The sequence below is a fragment of the Triturus cristatus genome, chromosome 8, assembly GCF_964204655.1.
Source record: "Triturus cristatus chromosome 8, aTriCri1.1, whole genome shotgun sequence".
Taxonomy (NCBI): Eukaryota; Metazoa; Chordata; class Amphibia; order Caudata; family Salamandridae; genus Triturus; species Triturus cristatus.
Genome location: NC_140591.1, coordinates 1,582,957,329 through 1,582,981,107, shown reverse-complemented (window position 1 = coordinate 1,582,981,107; position 23,779 = coordinate 1,582,957,329). Strand labels below are relative to the sequence as shown.

At 45.3% G+C, this 23,779-nt stretch overlaps 1 protein-coding gene across 7 annotated transcripts in view; it reads right to left on the bottom strand.

Moving 5' to 3' along the window:
* The window catches only part of LOC146806245 (uncharacterized), a 381,111-nt gene extending 358,553 nt beyond the window's left edge, over nucleotides 1–22,558 (bottom strand). For 4 of the 7 annotated variants that reach the window (XM_085623495.1, XM_085623494.1, XM_085623496.1 and 1 more), the window contains exon 1: nucleotides 22,277–22,558. The gene's annotated coding sequence lies outside the window, so the exon portion shown is untranslated. The remainder of the gene's footprint in view (nucleotides 1–22,276) is intronic. The other 3 variants (XM_085623488.1, XM_085623493.1, XM_085623489.1) reach the window with 2 other exon arrangements.
* Nucleotides 22,559–23,779: the final 1,221 nt, after the last annotated feature.

Sequence of the window (23,779 nt, the reverse complement as noted above, 5' to 3'; positions counted from 1 at the left end):
GTAGGACTGTTTCGCTCGTTGCTGTGTATGTGCCTCCGGGGTTACAGACGGCTACATTTGCTGATTTGGGGCGTTTGGTCCTGGGACTCCCTGGGGGGTTCTGGTGTTGGGGGGTGACTTTAATGCTGTTGTCTCCGGGTTGGAGGACCGTCACCCCCCCCAGGGATCTCCCTAGGGCTCAGGCCTGGTTGGGTGGCTTTTTGGACACTTTGGGACTTGTAGATTGCTGGAGATTGATGCACCCGGGACAGGCGCAATATACCTTTCACTCGGGGGCCCATGGGAGTCTCTCGAGACTTGATTACATGCTTATGCCGGCGATCCAAGCTGGTATGATTGGGGAGGTGCGTCATTTAGCCCGAGGTATTTCTGACCATTCCCCTATATGGTTGCAATTGAAGGTTGTCCCTGGGGCAGAGGGGAGAGTGGCACCCATTAGCCCCTGGTATATACGTAACCCTAAGATCCGCGCGGAACTGGTCAAGTCCACTGATCACTACTTCAATGATAATGTGGGGTCGGTGTCGTCGGCCGTCTCCCTATGGGAGGCTTATAAAGTGGTGATCAGGGGGCAGGCCTTGTCCCTTATCTCCCATGCTAAGAGGTGCGAGAGAGCAGAGGTGGTTCGCCTGGAAACCGAACTAGCTGAAATGGAGGAGGACTTGGAGCGGGGAGTTAAGGATGAGAAACTGCACGTTTTCAGCCTCAAACAATCAGATTATAGAGCGCTAGTCACGGAAGCCGCTAAAGGGATGAGTAGAGAGCAGCAAGGACGACTGTATGATGTGGGGGATAAGGCCGGAAAGTTGATTGCTTGGTTGGATAAGAAGGAGAGAGTGAGCAGGGTGGTGCCTGTTGTGGAGAGATTGGATGGAGTGCGTGTGACTGACCCGGTGGAGATCGTTGACTGCTTCGCGGATTATTTCCGCGGGGTATACTCTCCGGTTTCTGTGCGTTCGGAGGAGGACTCTCATCTGTTGCTTAGAGACATTGCATTGCCAACCCTATCGGAGGCTGATGCAGTGTTGATGGAGGCGAAGTTGTCGTCAGATGAGATCGCTCTGGCCATTCGCTCGATCGCATCGGGTAAGGCTGTGGGTCCTAATGGTCTTCCCATTGAACTATATAAGTTGCGTCCCGATAAGATAGCGCCGTATCTTCGGGACATGTTTTTCGCGGCACGTGCGGCGGGCTTCCTCCCCCCTGACCAACGCCTCGCCAACATAGTTGTGATACACAAAGAGGGGAAGCCGCGAGATCGCTGCGCCTCCTATAGGCCCATTTCGCTGTTGAACGCAGAACCCAAAATTCTGGCTAAGGTACTGGCTAATCGACTGGTTCGGGTCGTGGGCGACTTGATTCATCAGGATCAGTCCGGTTTCATACCCCATCGGAATACCGCTCTGAATTTGAGGCGGTTGCACGGCGTGCTTGCTCGAGCGGGGTTTATACGTGAGCCGGCCATCTTGGCATCTTTAGATGCTACTATGGCGTTCGACACTTTGGAGTGGCCGTATATTTGGGCCGTGTTGGTGAAATTTGGGTTCGGCCCTGAGTTTATTGGTTGGGTAAAATTACTATATGCTGACCCACTGGCTCAGGTGGTGGTGAATGGTAGGGTGTCGGCTCCCTTCGCACTGGGGAGAGGTACGCGGCAGGGATGTCCGTTGTCACCCCTTCTCTTTGCACTTTCTTTGGAGCCTCTCGCCGCCTGGTTGCGTTGGGAGCCGTCGCTGCGAGGCATTAGATGGACGCCGGAGTTTGAAGACCGTGTCTCCCTTTACGCGGATGACATCCTTCTGTATCTCACCTCTCCCCGACAGTCGCTAATCGTATTGGTGGACGTACTGAATTCCTTTGGTCGCAACTCTGGCCTGGTTATCAACTGGGCCAAGTCGTGTGTTTACGTCCTCTCGGGTGAGGCACCCCTCCTGCCACGGGATTGCCCCATCCAGATTGCTACACTGAGGTTCAAATATTTGGGAATCTTTATCTCTCTGGATCCCGCGGTCCGCTATGAGCGAAACCTTCTCCCCCCCCTCCAGCGATTGAAGGCCGACGTCGCGTGGTGGCGACGACTTCCGCTTTCGCCGCTCGGACGGGCGGCATTGTTTAAAATGATGTCGCTACCTCGCTTCTTGTATGCTTTGCAAAATACTCTAGATGTCGTGCCAGCCCGTTATTTCCGGGAGGTGGAGGGTCTTCAGCGCCAACTGTTTTGGGACGGGCGGCCGCGGATCGCTCTCGCCAAGTTGACGCTCCCTTGGTAAGATGGGGGGGTCTCCCTCCCCGATATTAAACGATACTATTGGGCGTCTCAGTTGGCTGCAGTGAACCATGGGATATATGGTCCTGCCTTGAATCCGGCCTTCGAGATGGATAAATTTCTGCTCCCGGGTGGGGATTATAATAGGGCGCTGTACTCGGTGACCCCGGACACGCGGTTGACGGGACCCACGCGGGTTCGCGGTACGGGTGTGGCACGCGTCGAGTGCTGCGATGGGGTGGAGGGATCGCTTGACTCGGGCGACGCCGTTGTATGCCTCCGGGCGGCTGGGCTGTTTGTGGAGATCGAAAGGCTTTGAGAAATGGGATATGATTGGTATATGTAAGGTGGGTGATCTTTGGGCGAAGGGGTCCTTCAAAACTTTTGAAATGCTTAAAACTGAATACAAATTAAATGATAGAGAGTACTTCCGGTATGCGCAAGTCTACCACGCGCTGTGTTCGGTTTTTCCGGACGTTGCTGCTATCCCCGAGTATTCCCCACTGGAGGATAGAGTGTTGGATGGCTACGTGCCCGACAGCACTATTTCTCTGATTTATAAGAAACTCATTAATGATCGCGCGGACTTGCTTCTCCGTCTGCGGGAGGCATGGACGGGCGATGGCTTGGAACTGGACGATGAGGACTGGGTATCGGCGGTGGCCTCCCCGAAAGAGGTGGCGATCCCGGCCCGCTTACGATTCGTACAGCTGAAGATCCTTCATAGAGTGTATGTCACGGGGCCCGGTTTGCTGCGTATGGGTTACTCGAGGGATGGACTGTGTAAGCGTGGATGTGGCCTGCCGAGTACCTTTCTTCATATCTTATGGGAATGTTCGGAGGTTGTGCGATTTTGGAACGGTATCCACACCGTAATGGAGGAGGTCACGCAGGTTGCTCTGTTGCCAGAGGCTAGGAGGTGTTTGTTGAATGTCTGGGAACCGAATGATTATAATGCGGCACAGACGCAGTGGGTGACTTTGGGGTACATGGTGGCTAAGCGTAACATTGCACAGCTGTGGGGCTCCCCGAGGCCGCCCACGATCGAGGTATGGAAGGAGAATATGGACTGGTGTATGTTTAGGGAAAAGACGGTGTATGTGGCGAGAGGCAAGCCAGGGAAATGGACTAAGGTATGGGGTCCATGGAATTTATATCGTGGACGTATCTGCACCCCGCCTCTGCCATTAGAGGTCGATATTGCTTTGTCCCCCTAGCCACACATTCTGCGGGATTGTGTGAGGTGTGTTCCATGCTTTGTCTTCCCGTTGCCCCCTACTACCGCTTCCAGAAAAGAACTGCTTTGGACACTGTACGTTGTACCCCGTCCTGGGAAGAGCACGCTGCTATTTCGGACTCTCATTGCCTTGAGTGTGTTTTGTATTTAATAGAAAATGAAACTGTTTTTTCCGATTGCTCCTGGCCTATGGCCACGGCCTGCTATATCTGCTTACGAACTGCCGGGAGCTTTGCCTCTGGTTCATTTGAATGTGTGGCGTCGCATTGCGGGCCCTCGGGCTCTATAGCGGCCGGCCTTGGAGGTTGTAGGCCCTTGTCTGTATTTTATCGTGTAATAACGGTTTCTAATAAAAAAAAATTAAAAAAAAAAAAACTAAGTTATTATGGCTTTATGATGTCCCCTACTGCAAATATTGCTCTTTGATTAGACCCACCGGCTGTACATTTTCCTTAAGTAATTATGGTTTAGCAATGTTCTCCTGAAGTATATAAGAATATACTAATTACACGTTTTCAGCAATATTCTGAGCCTACACTGGGCAATTCCTTTTACTTTTCTACTTCGTTACTCATTTGCTCTATCTGTAATTCCCCGTTTTAAGATGGTCGCCATTATCCTTGCTCTCTCTCCTGCCGGGCACCACTCTGCTAACACGAAAGCATGCAGTAGTCCATTTCCGGGCCGTTCCCCTTGCACGTTACGTTAACATTAATTGATTTTGGGACTATTCTTAACTCAGTAAGGATATTTGATCATTTCCAGTTCGGACCACCACGCTGCCCCAACTGTCCCTCATTCCTCCTTTTTCCCCCCACCAGATGTGCCATTCTTCACACGCCGGAACAAGCACTCCCAGCCAGTAGCATTTAATAACGGGCTCCTTTCCTTTCTATCACACTGTGGTCCTTGCTCCACAGGTGAGCCATCATTCATTATTATACTCAGCATCCTTTCACCGCACATCCCCACCAATTGCAAGTCGCACAGATGCCTCACGTGGACCTGATCAGTTCACTCTAGCTACAATTGGATGGTTATACATCTGTGCATGGTATGCGAGGCAGTCACACTTTAAATACAGCTATTATCATTATTTAATCCTCTCCCTCTTTCCTTTCGCTCCACCCCCCCCTTTTTCCTTCCCATTTCTTTCTTTTTCTATTCAGGCAATTTTTGTCTCAGGCATATATTATTTAGTCCTGATGATGATCCCTTGATTTTCAAAAGGGATCGAAACGTCGTCGACCTGTAGTACCATGACTATTACAATGCCCTATTTGTGTTAATTTAATAAAATTGCTACCTGAATAGATGCGACAGTAATTGTTTATTTTAGTCACTTTTTTCAATGTCTGAGTTGTGTTACACAACTTATATGGTGTCTCGTTTGTTCCTCACTTTAATTGTTTTTGTTTAATTTTATTCTTTTTCATATTGATTACAATTTATTACTTCATTCAATTAATGGGGTCATTGTCATAGAAACTTCTATGTTTATTTCTACATAATATTTTGTTGAAAGGGACCGCCTGTTCCTCTATAATGAATTCATTTAAAGACCTAATTTGCTTCACACAGAGCTGTTTCTTGATGACTGTTATATTAGAGATGGTGAGACTACATAGAATATGGGACTTACACTGTTTTCTCTAGTCTCTCAGGGGTTTTGTAGCTTAGTTACTTTAAAGTCATTTGATTGGCTGCTGGGTTTAATAAACAGAGAAAGAAATGCATAATCCTCACCTCTGTGTTCTTAATAGACTTGAAAATGCGCTTTACGTTAGGACATTTTTAAATAATTAAAAAAAAGAAATACATATACCCAACAGATCAAGCCAAGACTCGTTTGCTGCGGTGTGTGACTCCAAATTCCCCTAACCATCAAAGGAAAGAACCAACTGTCATACCAGTTTTACATTGTGAATTTGCTATATACTGAAAGAGATCAAATAACTTCTTGGGTTTAATGCAGGTACAAAACTGAAATATAAGCTACACAAAACTTTAAAAAGAAACCTGCGTGATGGCTTTGGCTTCATTGACAATTAATTTTCATGTGTGTGTGTGTGTGTGTGTGTAATGTCCCGTCTTCTTCTGTTACCTCTCCTAAATGCTCTAGCCCTAAGGTTTTCAATGGACAAAACTTAGCGAACAGGACATACCAAAAAATGTATCACTGGCATTTAGGGGGTCACTTAACACATTATTTCAAGGGGAGTCATATTACAGAAGAGGGAAGCTCAAAAAGTCAAAATACACAGCATTATGCAACCTCCATTACAGACATTCCGGATGATTTAAGCAGAAACAAACTCCTGCATGAGAGTCTCATACAGATATTGGCAGTCAGGAACACTGCCACCTGATGCATGTGCACGTCCCCCCTATGCACCCACCATTCCCAAACAATGCTTAACTTCCCCTGCATCTGGGGGAGGAGCCAAGATGGCGACCGGAGTAGACGCTTGAGCGCCCGGCTCCGTCGGCCCTTGGCCCCGGACTATTATCCTGATTCCTATCCTTGCCGATTCTCGAGGTGAAACGTGTACGACGACGCGCTGTCCACGCCGCCACTTCCCCGAAGTCTCAGCCCGCCCGGATGCCGGAGTTCTTGGTGCTTTTGTTCTCCGCCCTGGACCCCTGCTCCATTGTGGCCTTTGCCGGCCCCCAGGAAGCTCTGCAGTCCCCGGACCCGCTAGCGCAAATCCGAGCCCCGCGGTCCCGACCTCACCTAACACCACGGACTGTCGCCAGATGAGCCTGGGGAGGGACGGCCAGACACCTCCTGCACCCTGCGCCTGAAGGGCTGGGGCTGTAAGGTAAGCCCCGGTGAGGCGGGTCTCCTGCCCCGATCTGTGGACCGCGCTGTGGGAGGCTGCCGACCCCCTTCTTCTATTGCCTAGTCGGCTGCAAAGAGAACCCGAGGGAGGGGAGGCGACTGTTGGCTTTCCCAGTTGCGGCGCAGACCTGAGGGGAACTGACTCCTTGCTACGACCCCTTCCCCCTGGCCATTGTACCGTCCGGCGGTAAAACATGGTGTTGTTTGCCTGCTCGCGGCTGGGGGGTGATACTCCGGTCTTGCCCGCTGCCTGCTTCGCCCTCCCTCCACCAGACACCAGCTCCACAGTGCCGTCCCGGATTGCTGCCGATGTGGGGGTGCAGCTTCCGCTGACATGCGGCTCCGTACTGGCCGTCCTGCGGGACTTTCGTTTACAAATGTTTGCTCGCTTTCAGGCGCTAAGTGAGCAGTTTGACTCCCTGTGTCGGCTGCGGGCCGTGAGCGCTCCGTCTGTCATCAACACGGCGTGGGTCTGCCAGTGCTTTTGTCCTCTTGCGGGGACGCTACGGCTGTGTGTGATCGTGCTACACTGGTGCCTGCATCTGGCTTTCCCGGCACCCAGGGTCAATTGCTCTCCAGCTTAACAGCGGATACTTTGTTTCCCCGTTCATTGCTGCCTGCTTCATTGTTGCCCGCCTCACCGCGTCTGCAAGAGTATCCAGCTGAGCAACACCTAACATCCTCGAGGAATCGTTCACGGTGGCCTACTGCTTCTTTTCTGTGGAACTCCTGTACTCTACATGCCATGTCTGGACTTTATGTGGTGCACAAAGGGACCTCTACAGATGGTCGGCGGCCATTTTGGGATTCTACTTCACCATCTTCTCCCAAACGGCCATATTGTCTTTGTCTGCACGGGATGCGGGGCCTTCATGTAGGGGCTGGCTTAATCTCAAGCCCGCGATCGGGCCAGGGCTAGACTGATTAACATCGCCATGGTTTCACGGAGGGGCTGGACTGGGACTGGAACTGTATGTGTACTTTGTGCGCATTCGTCGCGATTTGTCTTCCTTCATCTAAATTGTTGTGACAATTCATTTTCACACGACCGCTTTTGGGGTAGTGGGTTCTCAGTGTGTGGAAGCCAAAGATGGCCGATGGTTTAGGGCGCTCTGATGATACGTAGGCTCCTCCCCACCTTCTTCTTTTTGGGAGTTTAGATTAGAATAGTCCTATTCTTTTCTCACCCCCTTTAACATAGGTGTATTGTTTTCTTATCTTTCTTTACTTTATTCTTACTCTCTTTCTTGTCTATATTTCGGGTTTATTGGGCGACAGGCACTATGCTGGGGGGGGGGAAGGCCGTAGCCTCCGCATTGGTGTAGGGTGGGGGGGTAACTTACTGTTTCTAATTAGTTCTATGGGCCTTTTTTCTCTTTATGTTTCTGCGCTATACTTGTTTCGATTCTGGGTCCGGGTGGGGGGTTGACTGAGTGGGGGCGGCACTGGAGGGGTGCGTAATTGCTCATGTGACTATCCTGTTATATAACTGCATTGCCTCACTGCCTGCGATTTTACTTCCACTGCTGTTTTAATGATGCTGCTGCTCTCCCGTGTGGTGAAGATATTGTGCGGACTCGAATCTCCTTGGTTCTTATTCTTCACTGACTATTTCCCTGATAAACTTATTTTGAAAACTTTAAAATTAACCTTCACTTCTCCTTTCCCTGGGGTCAAGGATCTCTCCAGTGTATGTTTCATAAATCGTTGCTAACCTTGACCGTTGAAGCACAGGGGCCGTAATGTTTGTATCAGTGCTTAACCGTATCGTGGCCGGCCTGAAGGTTGTAGGCCCGTATTTGTTCTTTTAATATGCACGAATAAAGGTTTTAAAAAAAAAATAAAAAAAAAATAAATAAAAACTTCCCCTGCATCTGAACAGGTGACATCTAATAGACTCAAACTTACCTACCTTTGCACAGTTGTTTCCTCTACATCCACCACTGTGTAAAAGGCCAACTCACTGGCCATGAGCCACTCTGTACCTACATTAAGCTTTTCCCATGCTTCACTGCTGCCTTCCCGCTACACAATGTAACGCCTGGTCACTTAATGTTCGAGGTTACATGAACTCACTGGTCTTGTTTGTGAAAAAACTACCTGCTTCCCTTGCCACAATCCTACCCTCTGCCAGCACATACTAACTATTGGAATTCAAGTTCCCAAATGCTCTTGCCCTACCCTGCTTGCACCAGCCAACAAAGAACCAAAGATCACCTACTGGCAAAGTGTTTAATTGAACACGTACACCAGTCATGTGCATCACTTTCACAAGCCCCTGCAAGATAATGTCCTGTCAAAGGCCTGGTGGTGCATGAATACTGTCAGGGAACCAGAGCCCAACCACCTGTCAATATCTTGCTCTCAAAACATCCACATACTGTCACCTTTATCCGGCATGTTCCTTTGCAAGTGCTAACATCTACCTTTCCAGCAGAGTCTCCTCTTTCAGTACAGCACCAAGATTGACCATATGGGGAATGTGTAACTCTTTTATTTTTTGATCGTGCACCGCTCTGTATTGTATAGTTTCTCTGTTGTGCCGTGCTCCTGGGTATCACTCCCTGCCAAGGAGTGTGCTGAATACTCTATATAGTGGCATCCCCACTACCATGGGGTGTCCCCCTGGGCACAGGTCACAGTGCTGGAACATCAGCTAAAATAAACAATCTTCTCTTCCAAAAGTTTCTTTGTAGTTTTTAATTTTTGATTAACGACAGATAGAAACAACACCTTGGCTTATGACAGCTTTCATCCACAGCCACTCAAGCAACATTTACCATATTCTCAGTTATTGACAGTTAAAAGGATCGTCTCAGACCCCATGAAAGAAACTGAACAAAGCAAAAACATGTTACAAAGATTCAGACAGAGAGGATATCCGGAAGAAATTTTAACACAAGCTACAGATTGAATTAAAAACAAAAAAAGACAAGATCTATTGGCCATACAACTTAAAACAAAGGAAGAGAGAATGACATGTGAATATAAATACTCCACTATGAGCCAGCATTACAAAAAAATAATTAAGAGACATTGGAATCTTTTGAAATTAGAACAGGATTTTCAGGAATATATTTGAGCTGGAACCGATTTTTGCATATACAAGGGGCAAGAATATAGGTGAAATAATAAAACAACCCATACAGAAAGTGATAAAAACTTCCTACAAGGGTACTATCCCATGTCTGAATTGCAATAACATTATTAGAGGAACCTACCTACATCTCTCATCCTATCAAAGGGCATAAAATGTCATTACGAGTTAATGCAACGTGCAATACATCCAACATAATATACATGCTCTAGTGTCCATGTGGGAAAGCTTACATAGGACAAACAGAACGGAAATTGAAAATTCGAATGAATGAGCACAAAAGCAATATTAGGACTAAACAAGCTATATCTACAGTAGCTTGTCATTTTATTGAGGCGCAACATCACATTAGCCAATTAAACGTTTGTGTATTAGAGATTATAGAAAAACAAGAAGGAAAAAACAATCACAATACCCTACTTCAACGGGAGAACTACTGGATTTTTCATTTGAACACCTTAAAACCGAATGGAATGAACGATAGGGTTGAATTTCAATGTTACTTACAATGGATGTATATGATCAGATACATCTTTTGTGATATATTTTGAACTTATATCCCTTATCATTGCAGTTATGTATGTAACCTACATGCTTATCTGACTGCTAGCCATAAGTAACTGCCAGACTAATAGGATGAAGTATGAAACAAGTTACTTTTTCATTTAGACAGGAGAGCCTTTAGCTACGTGACCCCCAGCTTTATATAAGCAGCATTATGAAATTATGGTCACACGTTGTTTGTACTTGAGCATTGTTGACATTGAAACGTTATTAATACTCAGAGCAGTTCCCAACACACATCTATTAGCCCTCTTTCTATATTTGTAATAGAACGCCAGCACATTACGTGGAATTTACCAGTTAACAAGCCAGGCGCGATAGAGCATACACAAACGCGGCAGCCTTAGGATTGAGAAGCGCATAACCTCAACACACCGGTAAGCCAGACGATAAATATATCAGCAACATTATAAAATAATGGTTACACGTTGTTTGCATTTGAGCATTGTAGATATTGAAACCTTATTAGAACAGTTCACAATACAGATCTATTAGCCCTCTTAATATGTTTATAACAGAACGCCAGCACGTAACGCGTAAGTTACCATTTAACAAGCCAGGCCCGATAGAGCACTGACAAACGCGGCAGCCTTAGGATTGAGAAGCTCGTAACTTCAACACACCGGTAAGCAAGAGTGTATTCGTTATTTGAATGGGAGGGAACTTTAGGAGTAAACTTGCGAAGCACTTTGGATATATAACAATGCACATTCACGGAAGCGGTATAGTGCTTTTCATAGTCACCCTGATGCTTAATAGCACGCAAAGCAGCAATGGAGGCATGTACAAACACCTTGATACAAGCGACACGCGATTAATTTACAACAGGCACTCTGATTAAATGAATCACCGACCTTCACACGGATCCACTGTTAACGTTGTTGATATCATGCACAGTATTCAGGCACTTTTTGAAACACCATTAAAATACGAGGTGGTGGCAATATTCTGTTGGAATTTCCCCCTGATTAAACTAATGTTACTTTTATACATTCCCCTGACAAAGGCTTTAAAAGCCGAAATGCATAGGGATGAAAGAATAAATGTGAAATTGAATAAGACAGATATCATGCATTCTGGGAAATGAAGTCTTTGAATGTTCATGAAATAATTGTGAAATCAACAATTAAAAACTACAAAGAAACTTTTGGAAGAGAAGATTGTTTATTTTAGCTGATGTTCCAGCACTTTGACTTGTGCCCAGGGGGACACCCCATGGTAGTGGGGATGCCACTATATAGAATGTGTAACTCTTGTTACAACATGTGAACCATCCTACCACTGGAGATTGTTCTACATGCCTTCTGCTAGAGCTCACCAACACCCAATTGTGTGGATATGCACGGTCAGTCACCACCGAACTGCGTGCAAACAGACATCCAGAGAATCCATAGTCATGCCTAATCTACAACCCAACACTAGAAAAGGAGCTACGAGGCTGGCTTTCACCATACAGAAACAACCAGAACATCAGTCTCAGTTTCCAATAATATGCTTGAAGTGCTTCATATAATTATCAAGTACTTTAAATGATGAGAAGGGGGGCTGCAGCGGAACTCTGCAGTCTAATGTTATGGAATAGACCATGTGAGTTCACAATAAGATCTGGTGGGATGGTCCTCAAAACGATTTCAATCAAGATAGCTGTTTATGCCATTTTAAGGTACCTCGAGGCATGAAAGGAGGGCGATGGGTGGAATAACAAACTAAGTTACGTTGCGCTGAAATTCAAAAGACGTTGATGATCGAGAAAAGGAAATATTTCTGTACCTCTGGTGAGGTGAGACTTAATCTTGACTAATGAATGTGCAGCAGTGTGTTTGCGGCTTCAATGCCTCCAACTATTTTGTCAAGACTTTACTGACTACGTGAAAGTTTAAATTAGTTTATACTCGCCATTTCTTAAGGATCTACAGGGTTCGGGTTTGCTATGTTTTTTTAAACGGAGGGGTTAAAGTTGGTGAACAGCTATAATTCATTCAGTTTCGTATTCACAGACGGGGAATATGTCAGGGCAGCACGCCTTGACTGGGATTACCCAGGAAACAATGAATACAGTAAATGTGCACAGGAGCATATAATATAGTTTGCAATCTATTTCAAACACTAACACTACGTAACATAATGCATGCAGCTGGTCCTTGGTATATCACCAATACAACTTCAAATTTTATTTAGATTTGATCTAGGCCAACACCAGTAGAATTGCTGCTCTGTTGCTTGCCAATGCAAAACCCCTTTTATTTTGACAGTGTCTGTTCACAAGAAGGCAATGTTGAGGGGTATGGCACACTAGTATGAAATGTTCATTTTGGAAGTGTTTCCTTATGCGTGACTGCTCTGCAGTACATTTGACCAGCCAAGTGAATACAGTGTCCATCTCGTGCTTCTGCACAGTCAAGATCTTCATATTGCTCCCCATCAGCACTCAGACCGTCACCCAAGCCCTAATCACCAACAATCTGGGCTACGGCAACTGCCTCTATGCCGAAATCAAAACTCAATAGACTCCAGACCATACAAACCTCAGCAGCTAGGTTCATCCTCAACCTCCCACCCACACTCACATCACCCTGCACCTCAAAGAGCTCCACTGGCTCACAATCTACAGACAGGCACTTTCCAAACTCCTCCTACACAAATACAAAGTCTTGCACAACATTGGACCCATGTACCTCAACAACCACATATCCTTTCACAATCTTACCAGACACCTCCGCTCAGCTGGACTCCTCTTCGCACACATCACACACACATGCAGAACCAGATCCGGCAGTCGTGCCTTCTCCTATCTTGCTCCTAAAGTCTGGGACAACCTGTCCCTGCACATCAGAGCTGCAGCCTCAGTTCTTGTATTCTGCCAGAAACAGAAGACCTGGCTCTTCACCTAGCTTTGGCTGAGCCCAGGCAGCTACTGCTTTCAGCGCCAGAATAACCTCCAGAGTGATTTGTGTAAAATACAAATGCAGCTAACATTTGTATGGAGTATACTGCGGAAGTTAGAGGTTATATAATAAGGTGTGACCACAGAGAGAATGCATGGAATAGGGACTGCATTGGGAGTGTTCTTGGTTGATGTGTTTTGGAATATAATTTAAGACTACTGGTGCAGTATGCTTGTCCAGATCCTGTTATCCTGCTGTTTGGTGGTACTACCTGAAGCCTGGATGTGATACTGTTTTGACAATGAACACTAGTTGGAACCTGGACAATGTTTCAGTGATAAGCTTTCCCAATCCTCTTTGAAACCAGTTTTAGCCCAGATTCTACTGCAGAATGAATTTCTCAGCTACTGGGTGGGTATGAGCTGGAAGAAGGGCTTCAACTCTGGATTCTTCCTCCAGAATTTGTGCTGTCAACTGCAGTTATTTGGAGCTCTTGGTTTCTATTTGTTACCTGCATTGGCGATCCGGTCTTACTGAAGCAGAGAAGAAAAAAAATCACGTTTCCTGCTTCTACAACTGCTAGCTTTATTTCATTTGGCTGTCTTGTAAAGCACGGTGCTTTGTCGGTTTCTTCCTTCCCAGTCTCAAAATTGTTTCTGCTTTTTCTTTATATTGTGATATCCTGAATCTCTTTCATTTCCACATTGAGCCTCTGACTACATATTTGCTGAGTTAGCAGTGCTTCTTTTCCTTCTTGTGTTTTTTACTTTTGTTTGTAACTTAGTCTAAGTCCCTGTGTTAATTTCCTATACTAGCAAGGCATTCGTTGCCCCTGTGCTTGTATCACACATTTTTTAGTTCCTTGTTTTGATTCCTTGTCCTAGCCTCCATGGGCCAGAGGCGTAGTAGCTGTCCCAGTGACTGTTGATTACAACCTGCTTTTGACCTTCAAATTCCTATTCTTTATATCTGAAACCCTGTTTATGATTTCTTGAATTGTGTTTCTCCCCGACTCATTGCCATCTCTATTGTTCCCTGTGCTATTGTAGTATCGACCCTCAGTCGTTGTTGCCTATTCTTTCATACTGGCTGGTTTTCTGCTCTCTCTATCCTTTATTCTGATTATTCTTTCCGATCTGGTTTTACGTTCCTTTTGATAGTCAGTCTACAGTCTGTCACAGTCCTGTATCCGTTTACAGTGAGAACTGTGGCTTGGTCCCCATTCCCATCAAGTAAGGGAAACACCTCAGCTGTTGCCCCTAGGTCCTTTTGAGTCTTATTCATCTCAGTGTTGTCAGTCTGGGCACACCTTTACACTGAGTAAAATAGTCTCTATAATATCAGGTGCACACTATGAATTTGGTACATGGCTATTATTGAGTGCAATCTCCTGAAATCAATCCAAAGGCTTTTCCCCATCCTAACAAGAGACTTCTTGTTATATATCGGTACATCCCTTACCTTGTTATTCTGTACTGAAACTTTGCTTCTGGCTCTCTACTTACAGCCAGCATCAGTTTTCTAGAGTCCTATTGTTGTAAATTGGCAGCGATTGGGTTAGCATTAGCGGAATCCATCTTGTATTTAGAGGCTATCTTGTCCATTTTGTGGAATCCATTTTGTACAGTCAAGCATTAAAAAGATAACTTGATTCTTTCGTTTTGCCTGAAGGTGTGGCTCTCATACAATATGTCGATGACATCTTGTTGGCAGCCGATACCCTGAACAGTGTGAAAAATGTACTTTGTCCTTGCTTTCTTTTCTTGCTTCCCATCATCACAAAATGTCACGAAAGAAATTGCAATATTGTAGACCGAAGGTAACCTACTTAGGTCACCTTCTGTTTAAGGAGGGACGTGCACTCACATCAGATCGCACCAGTGCCCCGTACTCAGAAAGATGTCCGTGCATTCATTGGTCTTACTTCTTTTTGTAGGCAATGTATATTAGGGTTTTCACACATTGTTAAACCCTTGCTAGCACTTTTGACTAAAGATACTCCAATGCCCCTTCCATGGACAGATACATGTGAGACTGCTTTCCGACAGTTACGACAAGCTCTTTGTTCAGCACCAGTGTTAGGTACTCCAGATTATATGAAGCCTTTTACACTCTGTGTACATGAGAAAGATGGATGCGCAATGTCAGTTTTAGTGCAGACACACGGTGACAAACAGCGTCCCTGTGCATATTTTTCAGCAGTACTTGATCCTGTTGCTCGTGCGTTACCTGGATGCTTCCACTCAGTTGCAGCAACAGCTGTGTCAATACGTCAGAGTGAAGGGATAGTTTTGTCACATAAGCTGTTGGTGCTAGTACCCCATGCGGTTCATGCCCTTTTAAATCAGACGAAGACGCAGCATTTAACTAGTGCTCGTTTGACAGGATACGAATTGACATTGTTGGCCCCTCACATTACACTGAAGAGATGTGCGACACTAAACCCAGCCACTTTGTTGCCATACCCGGTGACTCAGTCTCAGTCACAGGAGTCTCTTGATTGTATATTCCTTACTGAGGAACAGACAAAGGGTTGTGTCGATTTGCAAGACAGGCCCCTTTCAAGTGTTGATAGGGAACTATGGGTTGATGGGTCCTGTTTGAAGTTACCAGATGGTACAACGTCAGCTGCATATGCAATTACAACACTTCAGTTGGTAGTTGAGACAGCTCGTATTCCACAGAAGTCAGCTCAGGCAGCTGACCTAATAGCTTTGACACGAGCGTGTGACTTAGTACTGACTTATCTGTGGACATTTATACAGATAGCCGCTATGCTTTCGGAGTGGCTCATGATTTTGGGCTACTCTTGAAGGAGAGGGGCTTTCTTACATCCCACGGGATGCAAATAATGCATGGAGAATTAGTACATAATCTCTTGACTGCTTTAAGATACCTGAAGAGAATAGCAATTGTTAAATGTAGCGCACATAAGAAAGTAATTGATATGATAGGACAAGGCAATGCTTTTGCAGACCAAACAGCCCGTGAAACTGCCATGCAGCGAAGCACCACGTCTATGTACGTAGTGAAGTCACAGGCTGAACACTGGCATGATACCAGACAGGAAGTGCTAGATATGCAGAGATCTGCTTCTGCAGAATAAATTGAGCAATGGTCTAAGGAGGGAACATTGGACGATGAGGGCTGATGGAGGAATAAAGAGATGAGCAAGTGGAGATTGCCTACAGCCTATTTACAACCCATGATTCATATGGCACATGGGCTGGCACATGTTGGAGCCTCCTCGATAACGAAATTGCTCACGCAAGTTTGGGAGCATCCAGAAATTGCCGACACAGCTAAAAAGATGGTGCAGTCTTGTCTGATTTGTCTTCAGCATAATCCTGATAAAGGGACACGAACTCCTACAGGAGGGTTTGCTACGCCAACCGCACCTTTTGAAGTTTTGCAAATGGATTACATCCAGCTTGAGCGCTGTAATAACTTAAAGTATGTTTTGGTAGTGGTATGTGCCTTCAGTAAATGGATAGAGGCATACCCTACCAAGGACAATACAGCACTCACTACAGAAAAGGTACTTTTGAAGGAATTCTTCCCTAGATTTGGTGTTTGTAAACTTTTATGGAGTGATAACGGACCCCATTTTATTGGGCAAGTTGTCGAATATGTCCTAAAGGGATTAGGGATAAAGCAGAAATTCCATGCTGCTTTCCATCCACAATCAGCAGGGCTAGTGGAAAGGTATAACGCCACACTTAAATTGAAACTGGCGAAAATACTGGCTTCCACATCCTTGAATTGGCCAGACGCATTACCTTTGGCACTGTTGTCCATTAGATCAGTGCCACATTCGCGATCTGGTCTTACACCATATGAGGTGGTGTTTGGAAGGCCTATGAACATTTGGGGAATTCCTAAACCACGTCCCATACATGATGTACCATGTGTGTTGATAAGTGACTACCTATCACAATTGACTGACAGTTTGATTTCTATTCATCAACAGGTTCGAGAAGCTCTTCCTGATAGGTCTGCAGGTGAAGGCCATGGACTTCGACCTGGAGACCAGGTGATGATCCGATCATTCCAGAGGTCGAGCAGCTTGGAACCGAGGTGGCACGGCCCAGAGCAGGTGCTCCTTTCAACGAGAACTGCGGTCCGAGTGACGAACAGGAGGAACTGGGTGCACTCCACCCACTGCAAGAAAGTGCTGTCTACCTTGGTGGATCCTGCTGCCTTGATCGACCATCGGGACATCCTGGATACAGAGAGAGGCCAAGCCATATCACCGGACTAACCCGAGGAAGTCTTCCCAGACCACACGATTCCTGGAGTATCCCGATACCAACCGAGACAACCGAAAGAGCCTGCATCGTCAAAATAGACTGGTTGAGCAACCGCCCTGGGTTAGTGAAAAGGAATGCCGATGTAGCAAGGAGGGGGGATCAGTCTTGTATAGTGTAGCGACACCCGTCTTGACACTCGGTGAAGAAACCAACGGCTGCCCAGGGATAAGAGCTCCAACGATTGTTTTCAACGACAAACTGATCATGTCCACAATGAGATCAACTGTTGCTAAGAGAAAGATCATTTGTGCTATAGGGTTTGTTGTTGCTATGGTGGCTGTAGCAGTAATAACCTGGTTCGTTGAGAAAGTGGCTCCTGCTCGAGAGCTTTTGATCGCCACTACTCCAGTATCAGTTGAACACCACTACTTTATGCTTCTCTATCATGAGCAGAAGCATCGACAATCCTACTTAAATAATACCTTTATCCAGATGTTGCATCATACTCCTAATGCCTCAAATACTACCAACTGTTGGGTGTGTGGGATGATACCTGCACATCAAAAGAAAGGAGGAACACCTTTTATTCCTCTTCCCTTTTCTCATAATGGTTCTTGTCAAGCTTGGTATGTGCTTTTGTTTGCATCAGAAAGACGTACAGTAGGCGGGCTTCTTTTTGCCTTAATAAAGTATGCTACCAAGATAAAGATGGTTATCCTCAAGCCAAAGGGACCAAATGGGAATGGGAAATGTATCAACCGGACAATATTTCAACACCATATGTCTTCACAAATATGAGAACTTTTACCAGTAACGAACAATTTGTGATTTCTGTTACTAGAGCTAAAGCAGATCTATGTATAAGCAGTAGTGGGAGAATTCCAGTGGGGAAAAGCGAATGTGCTGTAATTCTGACTATTGAAGGTGTAAATAACAGTAGTTTTATAGCCTCACATAATACCTGCTTTATCTGTGGTAGCCACGGATATTATCAACTACCTGCTGGGTGGTCAGGTGTGTGCTATGCCCCCTGTGTTTCTAGCACCTGCATCCTACCACCGGGACCTTAAATTATTCGACAATATCTCTAGAAATAGATACAAAAGGACAATAAGTGCTGACGAAGTAGACCAAACTGATACCACTCTGCAACAATATGTCGATTTTAATTTAGGTTTGTTCTTCTTTGTGGGTGCTGCATTAAACAGTAGGAAAATAAGACAATTGACTAGAGTTGTGTAAGCTGTTACCAATCAGACAGCTATGGCACTTTGGAACATTACGGAGGAGCTGCAAATTGCAAGGATTGTAGCTCTCCAGAACCGAATGGTTCTAGATGTGGTTCTGGCTGATCGAGGAGGTGCATGTCGCATCATCGGTAGCAGCTGTTGCGTATTCATACCAGATCACTCCCCTTCAGTATATGACGCAATATCAAAACTGCATAAGATTGCTGCAGAAATTCATCCAGAGACTGGTACTTGGACTTTTGCTAGATGGTTTTGGACTCTTGTTTCTGCTTGGGGCTGGAAGCTACTGACTATCCTGTGTGTAATGATTACGATTCTTTTTACATGCTGTGTATGTATTCAATGTGGTCCAATGCTTTGCTCCATTTGCATCTCTGTCTGTATGCCTGTCAAAAGGAATGTTGCAGAAACAAAGGCCCAACAAATGTTGAATAAAGAGGTGGCCGAAATAATGCTAATAGATGTACGGGATGCATATTTAGATTACCCCAGAGGAACTAATGTCTTCAGCTAATGCTAAAAGGGTCGTCTGTTGTAAATTGGCAGTGATTGGGTTAGCATTAGCCGAATCCATCTTGGATTTAGAGGCTATCTTGTCCATTTTGTGGAATCCATTTTGTATTTCTGGCAGCCATTTTGTTTGCCATGTGCTGCCACGTGCTCACCATGTGCTCTGTCCTCCCTCAGTGTTGACTGCTCTTGTAATCTGCCTAGAAACGAACTATATTTAGCATCTTCCACCTTTGCACATGCCCAGTTGAGTTTGCAGCTGTCCTTGCAGCTGTTAGTAGTATGTAACTGTCAGGATGTGTTTACTAGCATTGGCAAACTGTTAACTCCTCCTACTTGTCGACTGTACATTTCTGTATGACCTTATATGTGCATAAAACCTTCTCCTGTACTTGTACCGCCCTCTTTTGAGCCCCTGTATGGGTATAAAAGGACCATGTTCCTTCTGTTCGGTGTGCTACTTCATTCAATACCGAAGGGTGCTGTGTGAATGTAGTTCCACCTCATGAGGTTTATTAAACTTTGTATTTTCTATTCCAGTTTCGGTGCCAACTTCTTCCTATTGGTCTGAGGACTCTGTGCAGAGAAGGGCGAACCCCTTGCACTGGTAGGCCTAGCTGAGGTCTTCTTCTACACTATGACCACAGTTTCTTTTTATGAGCAGCCTAGCATTTACCTTGCTAAGAATTACCTTCTGAATTACCCCACCTTGCCTTCGCTCCCTGACAATGCCAGAGGAAAATTTGTTGTATACTGTTGAGGATTTGGCGTTGAGAAAGAGGTGGTCTACAGCAGCAGTTCTTAACATTTTGAATTCTGTGAAGCCCCATTGAATCATTGCTGGAATCAGACCTCTCTCCTGTCCCAGAGAGTAATCATTTGGAAGCCAGGAACTTCTTAGCCTAAGCATTTTCTGTGATTTGAATCCAAAACAATACACAAGCAAGTATACATCAAACAACTACTCAAATCTTTAAATATTTTAATTATTTTCCAATCAAATATGGATTTTATTCCCAAATTTTAAATTTTGCTTCCTTCGGTGTTTATTATCCATTTTTATTTATTAATATTATTTAATTTTGTAAACTGACACGGACCCCCCCAAGAGTCCTCGAACCATGGGTTAAGAGCCAGTGGTCTACAGTATTGGGAGCTTCACTTCAACATTCTCCCCAAAATGCTGGTCATGAGATGAATATCCTAGGGATGAACTTGTTTAAATTGAAGTTGCTCTGAGGGTCCTCTACCTATTACTCAAGGACATGCTCTTCCTCAACCCGATAATGTCTCTTTCGACCGAGGTATAGCACCTTCCCTCTTCGAAGATGGAAGGGGATAAGAGGGTGGGACTAAGATACCAATGACTTGGTTAGGCATCAGGATTCCTCACACTCCACTTACAAATGGAAGATAATTCAGACTTGACTGCCAACCGCATTGATGACAGTGAGGAAAAGGAGACTTTGTATGACTAAGAGAATTGTTTATCTTATCTGATTATGATCACACCCCAGAATTGTGTAGTCACATTTTTTAGAGAACCCTCCATTCACTAAGTTTCATTGCCTGTAATTAGAGGAAGAGATTATGTACATATTATGCCTACTGGACAAAAACATTCCTTAATGTACAGTAAAAATCAAGTGTTCCTTCTGTATACATTGTTAAACAAGGATACATAGACACTCATTCAACTCAACAGGTTGAAGAAATGCAGCCCTGTACATACGACCTGAAATTATATATTGCTCACCATAATTGTGAACATGGTAGAACATTACCAATGGCCAAAACAGAGACTCCTCAATAAAGCTCTTTGAGCAAATGAAGAAGGGGCATTACTGCTCCTATATTTCATTCATCACAGAATAAACAGTAAAACGTGACTTGAATAAAAAAACACACAGCCACAGAGCAATCTGGGAGTTTAATATGTTCCACGAAAAAGTACTGTACTGGAAGGAACAAACCGATTTCAACACATCCTGCTTACATAAACTCCTTCTGCTACCATCCTTTCCTCACAAGTGATAATGTAGTATCTCAAGGGAATGGGCCATCAGAAGCTAGGGTGATGTGTTGCACTGCCATTAGTTGTACATGCCGGCAGAAGAGACAATGGATCAGGTTTTACAATGTGCTGTGGGTTTAAGCACGACAGTTGAGTCAAAAGAATGAATGCAGCTGAATACCTTCTACTTCTGACAGAAGAGAATAATTAGCACAGTTGCCCACCTGTTAATGTGCATACCATATTTAAACAACTAGAAGCATGATTTAGAAACTAGTGGCAAATTCCACTCACTTTCTTTCTTAAACATACACCATCTGATAAAATTGCATTGGTCACAAACTTTGGCTCGCATTTACTTTGTCATGTTTCCGAATCAAGGAGGATGCTAAACAATATACGAGTAATTCTGATGGTTGAATTTTCTACTGTACCAGATGATACAGTAGTAAACTGCGCCGATACAATCAGTATGGCAGCTATATATGCAGAAAACACAGTTTTATTGAGTACAAGTACTGGCCTACAAACGTGAAACAGTAGTCGTCTAACAATGACGGGGTGCATGTGTCTTTTCCTTGCAAAATGATCTGGAAACGAAGACCTGAATGCATCACTTGTGTATATTTCATGATTATCTGGGCGATGGATATGTCTAAAAGGACTGGCGGCACTGATATGAGTATACACTGTGCACAAGTGTTCCCGGCTCGGTTTTTGTTGCCCACCGTCAGTGAATACATCACTTGGTCCAATTTTACGATCTCTCATGGTGCAGTTACCGCGCTGACCTAGAGCAATAACTTAAAAAAATGTTTTACCCATGTTACCAGTATCCTTAACGTCTATCTATGGGTTATTCCTTTACCTACTTTATCACGGTATATGTTTTATTTTGACATCTAACTTGCAAACAGTACTTCTGTAAAGCGTATGTCACCACAGTCTAGTTCGGGCTATATAAATATACTTAACTACATAGATAATAAAAAAGTACCAGAACGGTGTTGAGTGACCACCTAACTCGGTGTCATCCTGATTAGCTTCAAATGATATAATTAGACTAAGATGTCTCGCAGAAGTGGTGTGTGGGTTGAAAGCTCAAGCCTGGGAACAGGGCAAAGGGCGGGTTGCATGTAGTGAGGTGAACCCCCTCAGTGAGCAGTGCTGAATGAGGTGTACAGAGAGGTGACGGTGAGCAACCGTGGAACCTGGTGTCACAGACCACCCGCTTAGAAGCCTAGACTCTAGCATGCCTCCCGCCCTGCACAGTGAGGAGCTCCCCAGAGCCGCGCCCCGCCCACCCTGGAGGGCTCGCTGCTGTACGCCCCCGGCGCTGCACTCCTCCCCCACCCCCTCACCTGTTAGCGTGGCCCGCCACCTCCCCCGCACAGAAAGAAGGAGCAGAGCACCGGAAGTGCGGCGGGGCATACCACCTGCGCCGGGAGCACAACACTTGGAGCGACGAACAGCGCGGCGGCCATCTTGGAACGGCTTAGGCGCCGTCAATATCATTGCCCTTCATAGACCGCAGGCACTTCTAGGTCTTCTTTGGCAGCCCAGGTTATATCTAGAAAAGAATCCAGCGCACAGCATTACTGACAGAGGGGAGGCAGAAGAGCAGCGCTTCACTAAAGTCGCGGTTCATAATCGGCCTCAGACAAGATGGCCGCCACTCATTGCACAGCCAGTCCTCGAAAGCAGCGCCCCACTCACGGGGCGTCAACAGACATTCCTCGGGGGATGAGGGTTGGGTCATAATTATAAAGTAATCTATCCTTTGACATGATGTGTGCCAGGTGGGGCACAAGAGACACTGGAACGCAGGAGGAGCCATGGGGCTTTTGGATGCAGGCCACATATGACCCCTTACACCAGAGGTTTGTTGTGCCTCAGCCATCTCTTTTATTTGTGGCTTTCGGTAGCAGGAGCCATGGGGCTTTTGGATGCAGGCCACATATGACCCCTTACACCAGAGGTTTGTTGTGCCTCAGCCATCTCTTTTATTTGTGGCTTTCGGTAGCAGGAGCCATGGGGCTTTTGGATGCAGGCCACATATGACCCCTTACACCAGAGGTTTGTTGTGCCTCAGCCATCTCTTTTATTTGTGGCTTTCGGTAGCTATCACACCTTCTAGCAGTTGTCAAAGAAAAAAAACAGCTGCAGGCAGGAGCTGTTGCTGGCCAAAGGCATTGCTGCCAAGGTTTCAGATTGCTATGTGTGGTATTTTCATAAATTCAGTGCAAGTATGAGTGACATTCAACGATTATGAGTGACACTTTCTCATAAGCAAAAATCAAGCAATGAACATGAGGGAAACATAAATATCAGAAATGATACCCATTTGAGCAACCAGAAACTCTAAGATCTTAAACCGCTGCACCAGTGCTGCTGAGAAATTCCATCATTAACAGGCTCTGCGTGAGACTGCGATTGCACCGAGCAGAGCACCTACCTGCCCCCACCCACTGCTCTAGTTTTTGCAAAAGGATAGAATATAAAAAAAAAACATTTGGCAGTGGTCTGAAAATACAGACAACTACAGCACGTATGATAGCAGCTATAGTTAGTGGAGCACTGTAAAGCTCTGCAGACCAATGGTTTGTCAAATTGCCAGGATTTCCGAAATGAACTAAAAAGTGTCCAGAGGCATTTTAGTTTGCAGCAGAGTGCTGGTGGAGCATGTAAAACAAAATGTTGTATACCTTCTCTATTTAGCATGCAAATACGCATTACGTAATCATTCTAAATACTAACCTGTATTAACTGTTTTTAGTGTTATTATTCAACTTTTACACCTTGATAAACACAAGATACACGTGGGACTAAAATGCAAATTGCATGGCTACTAAGTCTAATGATAA